This window comes from Tamandua tetradactyla, chromosome 8 (genome assembly GCF_023851605.1).
Source record: "Tamandua tetradactyla isolate mTamTet1 chromosome 8, mTamTet1.pri, whole genome shotgun sequence".
NCBI classification, from domain to species: Eukaryota; Metazoa; Chordata; class Mammalia; order Pilosa; family Myrmecophagidae; genus Tamandua; species Tamandua tetradactyla.
Window position 1 is genome coordinate 13,953,179 of NC_135334.1, and position 10,694 is coordinate 13,963,872.

General features: G+C 36.0%; 1 pseudogene; it reads left to right on the forward strand.

The window, feature by feature from the left end:
* Positions 1–4,557: 4,557 nt before the first annotated feature.
* On the forward strand, positions 4,558–5,509 carry LOC143644977 (olfactory receptor 8C8-like; annotated as a pseudogene).
* The last annotated feature ends 5,185 nt before the right edge of the window (positions 5,510–10,694 follow it).

Sequence of the window (10,694 nt, forward strand, 5' to 3'; positions counted from 1 at the left end):
ACCGCACCAAAATCAAGATAGTCCTCCATGTTCCCTTTATAGTTAAATCCTTTTTCCACCCCAGGCATAAGGAGCCACTGATCCGATTTCTGTTCACTTAGTTTTGCCTTTTCCAGAACGTCATTTAAACTGACGCATAAAGCATATCATTTTTTGCTTTGACCTCTTTCTCTTAACATAATGAATTTGAGATCATCTGTATTGTTACACATATCTGAGCTTCATCCCCATATTTCTGCATGAGATTCATGGAGATTTTATTCTAAAAAATATTTATCCATTAATCAGCTGAAGAATGGTAACTGAGAATAGACGTAATTTTATTAATTTTATATGAAAATAAGCTTTTAATCTTGCAATTACCTTGGATTGCAACACCTTCATAAGAGTCTGCCAAATTGTTCCCCAAACTGACTGCACCATTTGCATTCCCACAGGTAATTCATGAGAATTCATTTTGTCCCACCTCCTTACCAGCACTATGTACAGTTCAGTTTTATTTTAACTTGTTTTTAAATTTTAGCCATTCTAATAAATTTATGATGGCATCTCATTATGGTTTTAATTTTTTTACCTAATAAAAAATAAGGTTGAGTATCTTTACATGTATTTATTTGAGATTCTATATCTTTTTTCTTAAATGTTGATTTACATATGTTGCTCATTTACTTATTCAGTTGTGCATTTTCTCATTAACTTTTGTGTTCTTTTTATACTCTGAATACAAGTTACTTATTAGATATAAGTTTTCAAATATTTTACCAGTCTATGTCATGATTTCCTCTCCTTTACTATTATCTGTCTCAAAGAAATAGGACTTTATTTTTTTAATACCCAATTTAACATTTTTATTTGTTTGTCTTATGGCTTGTGCTTTTGGTAGCTCCTCTTCAGAATCTTTTCTAAAGCCTATGTCAGGAAGTTTTCCCCTTTTGTTCTCTCCTAAATGCCTTATAGATTCTACTTTTATATATACTCCTTTAATTTATTTGTGAATTATTAGAGAGGTTTCAGGTTTATAAAAAATATCTTATAGTAAGTGTAGAGATCCCATATACCCACTCCCACAGATTTCTCTATTTTGAAAGCTGCATTCATATGTTACCTTTCTTACAATTTATGAAATATTATTGTAATTACATTAATAACTATTTTTCAAGGTTTATATTAGTTTTCATTTGTTCTGTTTTACATCCTATACTTTTTAAAAATTTACTTACTGGAAACTTATGTACAATTTCTCTTTTTACTCCCTCACAGTATTATACTACCATCACCACCATCCATTATTAACACTTTACCATCACCTGAATCAGAAGCTCTGTATCATTTAAGTAAGAATTCCAAATTACTAACCCCAATCCTAGTCTCTTGTAACCATGTTGTAGTTTCTGATTCCATGAATTTGCTTATTCTAATTATTTTGTATAAGTGAGTCCATAGCATGCTTTCATTTTGTGTCTGACTTAATTCACTCAGCATGATTGTTTCAAGGTTCATCCATGCTATGTGCATCAAACTCCAGTCCTTTTTATACCTGAATAATTTTCCATTGCATGTACATACCACATTTTGTTTATCCTTTCATCTGCTGATGGATGCTTGGATTTCTTCCAACTTTGGGCTATGGTGAATTATGCTGCTATGAACACTGGTGTAGGAATATCTGTTTGAGTTGCTGCTTTCAGTTCTTTGGGATGTATACTTAAAAGTGGTATCGCTGGATCACATGGTAATTCTACACCCAACTTCCTGAGGAACAAACAACTGTCTTCACTGTGGTTGCACCTTTTTATATCCCCAGCAACAATTATCAAGTGTTCCTCTCTCTGCATTCTCTCCAACACTTATTTTACCAATTTTTAAAACGGTATCTTTTCTAGTGGGTATAGAATGGCATATCATTGTGATTTTCACCAGTGGTTAATTATGTTGAACATCTTTTCTTTGTATTTACTAGACATCTGTATATATTCTTTGGATAAATGCCTGTTGAAGGCTTTTGCCCATTGTCACATTGGGTTGTTTGTCATTTTATTATTTTTTTAAACTTTTTCTATTGTATAATATAACATATAAAAAAAATATGCAGCATGTATACAAAGCAAAGAAGGAAAAAAGCAATAGTTTTCAAAGCACTCTTCAACAAGTAGTTATAGGACAGATTCCGGAGTTTGTCATGGGCTACCATATCATCATTTCAGATTTTTCCTTCTAACTGCTCCAGAATATAGGAAACTAGAAGGAATAAATATTTTTTCATCATCGCAGTCATCGCTTTTATTTTTAATGAAAAATAACATACATACAAAAATGCAATAAATTTCAAAGCACAGCACAACAATTAATTGTAGTACAGATTTCAGAGTTCAGTAGGGGTTACAATTCCAAAATTTTAGGTTTTTACTTCTAGCTGCTAAGAGATACTAGGGACTAAAGGAAATATCAATTTAATGATTCAGCAATCATATTTGTTCGTTAAACCTTACCTTCTCTGTATAACTTCATGATCACCTTTGATCTTTCTAGCTTACTCTTTAGGGTTATTTGGGCTATGACCATTCTAACTTTTTCTTATTCTTTGTTACTGACAGTTTGAAGGGGCCGTCAGTAATGTGGGGTAGGGAGATGGAACTAGTTGATGTTCTGGAAAAGCTGGCCCCTTTACGTTTCAGGATTTATTTGGTCCAGGGACCCATCTGGAGGTTGTAGGTTTCTGGAAAGTTACTGTAGTGCATGGAAACTTTGTAGAATCTTCTCTATTGCCCTAGTTGTCTTTAGGATTGTCTGGAATGGTTTTTGTTGGGGGTTGGTAAGTTGTGATAAGTAGCAATGTCTAATTGAAGCTTATGTAAGAGTGACCTCCAGAGTATGTTGCTTTTTATTGAATTGTGGGATTTATTTACACATTCAGGATATGAAATTTTTATAGGATATATAGATTCCAAATATTTTATTCCATTCTGTAAGTTTCCTTTTCACTTTCATGAAGAAGTGGTTTTTTTTTTGGCATGGGCAGACACTGGGAATTGAGCAGTCTCTGGCATCGTAGGCGAGAACTCTGCCACTAAGCCACCATTGCCCTCCCTGAAGAAGTCTTTTGATGCGCAAAAAGTTTAAATTTTTATGAGGTCCTATTAACCTATAAGGTGTGGCACTGATGTCCATGGGTGAAGGTCAGGGATACTTTGCATTGTATGATATGACGACAGCTCAACACAATAAACAATTTTCATGTCAAAAATGTCTGCTTTGCCATACAGTCCAGAATCTCAGATATATATGAATATTGAAAAGGAGAAAGGGAAGAGGTGCTAACATTTATTAGGCTCTTTTATGTGCCAAACATGGTCCTCATACTTTATGTGAAGAAACTCCTTTAATACCCTACTTATTCCAATGGATAGCTAATCATTTTGCCTGAGGACACAAGGTTCAGAGGGTATCCTTCACTTGTCTAAAAATCTCACAATTAGGAAGTAGAGAAGTGTTTATTACACTCAGTTTGACTTGAGGATCCACCGCCTTAACAATTTTATTGCAGCATTTATTGAGTTGAAATGCAAGATAATAAGCAGTATTAAACCAATGATCTCATATTTTATTAATGCAATCCCAAAGTCTTCTAGAAAACTACTAGAAATTGCAGATGACTTTGCTCCTAGACCTTCTTTAGATCTGTACTTAGGATCCAGGCGATTCTGAGGTAAGAGAACAATGGGGCCATCATTCCATTGCACTGTGGATTAGGAGTTCGTCATAAGAAATTTAAGCTTAGAAAATCATTGAGTCCCTGTAGACACAGGCTCATTAATTCTCCCCTCCAGAGGCTCATTGAACTTCTGAGGAAACCAATGGGAGAGGATATTTTTCTGTACTTCAGATCAATTTCCCCATATACCTAGGGCATGAAGTTCATCCCCGTTCAAACCAGCTTATTGTTGGGGAAGCAAATATAATGGCGCTGTTTTCCTCCTTACAAGTGAAGAGGACCTTCTGGGCAAATTTTCAGGTAGAATTCTGGCTTATTTTCCAGAATACCTGTTCAAGTTTATGGAAGACTGAGGACTGTGCTGATAGCTAGAGTCTCCTTCCATCATTGGAGAATTTTTTCTCCCTCATAATAGTTGGGATGAAGGGTCCTCAACGCCCAGCATCAGTGGAGTCTTCAGGCAACAGAAATCATCCCTGAACTACTAATTTCTTTCCACCCTCACAACCACTTAAGTCAAGGATTTTGGAGGGGAACACTTGATGTGAGCCTGGGAGAAGCCTTTGTCAGAAGGAGGAAATGCTGAGACATTAGGCAGTCTACCAACAGAGTGACCCACAAGCTAAGCAAGGGAGAGAGAAGAAGGGAGGAATAACTGGATGCTCAGGATTGGAGAATCTTCTCTGGTAATCAGGCTCCTGGATAACCTGCTGTATGTCTTCACACATTCATCATCTTGTAAACCAGCAGATGCAAAACTCACTCTGCAGATAAAGACTGAGGGTGCATTGCTGTTGTCATCTTTACCCCTGCTCCTGCAGCTCATTCTCATGAAGTGAACAACTATGGAAAATGACTCTTTTGTAACTGACTTTATCCTGACAGGATTAACATACCAATCTGAGCTTCAGTTGCCCCTGTTTTTTTCTGTTATTGGTGAACTGTATGGTCACCTTGGTGGGAAATTTGATTTTAATAAATCTTATTTGCCTCAATTCCCACCTTCACACCCCCATGTACTTTCTCCTCTTCAATCTGTCCTTCATTGATCTCTGCTATTCATTCATTTTTACCCCCAAAATGCTGATGAGCTTTAATTCAGAGAGGAACATCATCTCCTTTACAGGATGCATGGCTCAGGTGTTTTTCTTCTGCTTCTTTGTCAACTCTGTGTGCTGTGTGCTGACAGCCATGGCCTACGATCGTTACGTGGCCATCTGTAAGCCCCTACAGTATACTGTCACCATGTCCCGTCAGGTATGTTCTCTCCTGATGTCTGCTTCATATGTGATGGGGTTTGCTGTTGGGATGACTCACACAGAATGCATGGTCAGGCTGATATTTTGTAATTCCAACATCATCAACCACTACATGTGTGACATCATCCCCCTGCTCCAGCTCTCCTGCAGCAGCACCTATGTTAATGAGCTCCTGCTTTCTATTATTGTGGGCATTGTTATTATAGTCTCTTGTCTTATTATCTTCATTTCTTATGCTTTGATTCTTTTCAATATCATTCACATGTCGTCAGCTAAGGGCTGGTCTAAAGCCTTCAGTACCTGTGGTTCCCACTTGATCACTGTTGGCCTTTTCTATGGATCTGGGCTGCTCGCTTATGTCAGACCATCATCTGCTGGGTCTTAGGGTCAGGAGAAGTTTTTCTCAGTGCTTTATACCAACGTGGTGCCCATGCTGAACCCCCTTATCTATAGCCTCAGAAATAGAGACGTCAAACTTGCACTGAAAAAAACCCTGAAGAGAATAACAAATAGAGCAGGGCCAGTGGGGCAGCCTTAGTCCCTGGCTCTGCTGCTGGGTTTTGATTGTTTTTTGAGCCACTTCATCCTCTTCTTCCTAGTGTTCTTTTCTGTCTTTCCATCTTTCTTGCTACTGTGATCTTGGAGGAGTTTTTATTCTAATATTGTTTGTTCTTGCAACTTCTAATGTAATCAAGAAGATCCATTGTTTGACTTCCTCTCATTCTCACTCTCAAGGTGGTGACAACCTGTTTTTTGCTTTGTTTTGTTTTCAGATAGGAACAAGGTTAATTTCATTCCGAGCTAGACAGAACACCACCCACTAGATTGCTTTTTTTCTCTTTCCCATCCATGATGAGCTGTGCAGTAGGATATTGTGTGAGCAGCTCTTTTCCTTGCTTTTTGTGAAATTCATTGGGGCCCTTTCCCATGTAATTTACAACTGCGGTAAAACGGAGGAGGAGGGACCATAACTGTGGACATAGTAAAGTCGTAAATAGTTCCAGAAATTTTTAGGGTTATTTTAGTAATGGTTCTTGTGCTGTGTTTCTAGCCTCAATCTATAACGGAATTGAACACGTATCAGTAGGGTTCATTCCTTTCTTCTTGGGCATGTTTAAGGACCAGTGAGGATCCCCATCCTGCCCGTGGTCCTCAAGCTCCATCAGTGATGAAGATTTTAGGCAGTTCTTATTAATGCTGTGTTTTATTGCTGTAATTAACCAATGCGTTCTCATAAATAAAATTGAAATTGTCTCTGATTAGCTATGTATCTTTGGAAGAGTTGTTATTTTCCACATTACATTTTCCTTTTTTCTCCAGAGAAATTTTGGATTTCATGGGAATTGTGATTAAAAATCACACAATGACATACTTGGCTACAGACTAGAGTGTTATAGATAAAGTTAAGATTCTTTGTTTGCCCAGTTGCATGACAAGGGTTCCTTTTTGCAAAAGAAAAAGCTTTGTTTACTCCTTTTAAAAACAAGCACATATATTAGGGCAAATCTTTTTTTTATGGTAGTGTGTTCTTGCAGTGTTTAAACTGATTTCTCCTTTTTATTCTCATCAAGAAAAATGTTAACCTCTTGTCCGTATTGTGTGCCATAAACCCTATTAAAAAACAAGTCTCTCTACCTTATTCTGTTTGTGAGGAAGAATTTATAGGACTTGCTCAAGGGCACACACTGTTTCAAGGCTCAGTTTTTGAACTTAATGTTCATCCCAGGAAGGAATGGTGGGGAAAAGTGAAATTTGTGAAACAAGAGAGAGAAACTCTGGAAGTTGTTGCAGAATGAGCCTGAGTGTAGGTGTTGTCATGGGAGCAATGCCTTAACTATGATGCTTATAGGACAGAGGGGACTGAGAAGACTTTGATGCTCAACTCGAAACATGCACATGACCCCAGAGAGGTTTGATCTTAGTGTGGGACAAGAAGGGTTAGCTACAAAGAAAGATTCAATGAATATCTTTTGTAACAGTGATCATTTCCTGTGACGGGGACCCTGAGGAGGTTGGATCCAGCTTCCCTGATGAGGCATGGTGCACTATCCAGGCTAGTATCACTTCAAAATCATTTGGATATTATGTTATCATTGTATATCTATTTAGAAACAGAATGAAATACTGTTATTCAAAAAGAAGCAATAGACAACCTGGCTCTGTTTAATCTTGTTTTGTGTTTTGAGATTAGGGAGAGCTGTTCCTCAGCAGACACAGTTCCTTGGGGATGTAGTTAGTACATCCACGATATTTATGCTTATCAAAATGCATCATGCATTTTGAAAAGTTTAAAAAATTCTCATGTAATAATAGTCTAGAATGAAATAGTGACAGGTCAGAGCATTAAATAAATCTGATCAAATTATTACTATGAGATTAAAGCACCAGATATAGATCTTTATCATAATATTCATCACATGGATCATCATATGGTTTTTTGCTTAAACACTCTTATTCTCCAAGCAGAATCTGAATGCTTGTAATTACTTCTATCCTCCCTTTGACTGTATCTATTGAAGTGCCTGGTAAAGATAAATCTTAAAATTGTGTGGTTTGAATTTTACTCTAAAGCACATATTTTAAAATGTTCAAGTTTTAATAAGATGAAAAATAAGGTTTATACCACCTCTGTCTATAAATCCTTGATACTTAACAAAAATAAAATGTGACTTACAGGCATGGCACACATCTTGTGTCCCAGGTCCTGTAACATAATCACCAGCACTCCCTGGAGGGGTGTGGGTCAGCCAACAGCCTGGCTCAGTTGTGTGGAGTCACCTGGATTCAGTGTATAATCAAGTTGAATGTGTATTTCTATATTAATTGGAAAACATATCAATTTTTTATTATCATAAGATTTTTTGCTATTTTAACTAAAATATCTAAAAAATTTAAAGCCCATGTTTATCAAAATTATTATAATAAAAAGAGTAGGTATGAAATATTTTCAGAATATAAGCTTATTTTACAACTAATTATTTTTTAGAGTTTTTGTGTTTCTAAATTGTTGAATTCCTTTAAGGCTTGGATTTTGTCATAAATAATCTGCTTATCCCCTTGCTATTTGCATTACTCCATAAAAGAAATACTTGTTTTATATACCTTTGTCCCTTTATTAACATATGTTAACACTATATAAAATTTTATATACATAAATCTTAATTAAGTTAATTGCTTACTTGTTTTAAGCTGATTATGTACCAGAAACTTAAAAGGACAATATCCCAAGGTCATACTCTCATGGAAAATATCAAGTTACAAATATCAGAATCCTGTTATATTGTGCTCATGGACTAATGTTCATTCCATTACCTAAAAGCAATTTAAATGACATAACTTACAGGTTGACATTAATGGAAAAGTTTTCATGTCTTCTATCAAAAGTTCTCATTGTTTCTCCTTCATGAATAAAGATTGGGACAGAACTTTCCAACCACTGAGTAGAAACTGGTTTGACAAATGGGTTTCAGATTGAGGCACTGAGTGTGTGCCACTCAGGTTTGTCCTGATACACTTGGAGTCTGATTGCTCTGGCAGATGGTAGGCAAAGGGTGGAGGGTCTGCTATGACAGCACCTCCCATGGTTTGGGAGGCAGCAGGAACAGTGAAACAACATAGATCTCTCTGCTCCATTTCAATAGTCTAAGTAGGCGGTGCTCCACTACCTGGATGCCAGCTACAGCAGACACAGGAGAAGGGGGCTGTACCCTTTGTGGACAAGGACCCATGGGGCTGCTGAGGTCCAGGTGCCCAAGGAGCACAGTGCACAGCTTCAGGTGCTGCCGTTGTGTAGGTAGGAGGCCAGGGATAGGAATGGACGCTGCTCCGGGTAAAAACCCTCATCTCTGTCTCTCCATATCAGGCACTTGCTCATGGTCCTTGTAGTGGGACCTAAACTAGCTTTCCCGTGACTGCTCTAACAATGGACAAGCTCTATCAATGGACAAGCTGTGACAATGGACAAGCTGTCTGCATTATGGTTTCTTTGTGATTTTGAACTAGTTGAAATGACAAAGAGAGATTTGGTTCCAAATTGGTTCAATATGAAATTTGTCAATGAAAGAAAGAGATTTTAAATTATTTAAATATGATTTCAATTGCTGTAAAATTTTGAATGATTTTAACAATAATTTTAAGCTCTGTGCTACTTATTTTTGCATTCAATATTTCTTATTGTTGGTGATTGCACATAAATTGTGATACAATTATCACAAGCTCTTGATCAAGAATTGAAAGTAAATGTTTAATTCAAAAACCTGATCAATTTCTGAAGCAGGCACAAATATTCATTAAAATTTATGGAGACATTTTGTTTAGAAATGCTATCTAGGAAATAAATTAAAAAATCACAATTGTGTTTCAGTACAAAATGTATGATTTTTAGTTTTCAATAATTTACAATCATATGGTATAAAATGAAATATGGACTTTTCTTATTTTACCATCCAACATAACATACTTATTAAAAGTTAACAGATCATTCATGTATGTGTTAATAAATTAAAAAAAATTAATGTAATCTCTACCCAGATCATAAAGTAAAATATTATCAGAATATTCCATTGAGTATTTAGCTGTTTTTGCAGGTGGTGGTTGTTGTGTTGTCAATGGGTCTTTAGGATCCAATAACCTAGCCAAACAATTGCAGATACAGGTAAATCATTACATAGCTTGTGCTGCACATTCGCCTCTAAACTAAGGTCAGAGAGCTGGGTGCAGTCACCATACATATAGTTTCACTTTGGCGAACATCTTTACAGTTGGAGAAGTAGTTCAATAAACAAATTATTTAATGTTTCAAAAGTGAGATCCTAAATATCACAAGTTTGCTAGCTTTTTCAGGTTTGTTTTCCTTAAATATTTCAGCTTATTCAGAGGTTAAGTAAGGAAATTTTAGTTTCTGCATATATTACTTAAATGAGAATTAAAACAAAATCATAGGACTGTACAACACAAACTGGGAACACTAAAGTAGATCTTGGACTGTGTATAACTAGTACAATTATCACAATATTCTTTCATCAAATGAAACAAATGTGCCACACTAGAGCAAGATGTTAATAATAAGGGGGTGATTTTTCTGTAAACCTACAACTGCTCTAATTAAAAAAAAAACAAAATTTGATAAACTTATTTTAACACGTCATGGAATTATTCAAGTAATGCATCCAAAATAGTGTGGGATAAAATACCTAGATGAGATTAGATACCTATGTCTATACTGAACTTCCTCATTCCTTTGGATGCACCTCCCTTTGATTTCTATACCTGAACCCAGAATATAATGTTAACCATTTTTGCATCTCTACGACACTACTTTTATTGTTCTTTTTCAAGTTACAAACTCTTTTCACACTGGATTTTCAAGGAAAATTTTACAGAAATAAAGAAAAAAAGTAAATATAAACAACAGAAAATACTAAATTGAGGTGTTTTTTTTTTTTGAACTCCAACCCCTGATGCACTGATACAGCTTTGAAAGCCCTCAGAAAGATTCTCCCACCTTCTCTCAATGTGTCTGATAATTTCTCTGCTCTGATCTGATTGCATTTTTTTGCTTAAAATTAATCCATTGGTATTCTCAGCTTGTGTATTTAGAGGCATACTTTTGTTATCCCTCTCTTCTAAATTGAGAATTTCCTCTTTCTAAAGTGACTCACCCATTGGCTTCTCAGTTCTAATGTTTTGCCTAACAGGATTCTCTAGTTAACTACTTCTTTGAA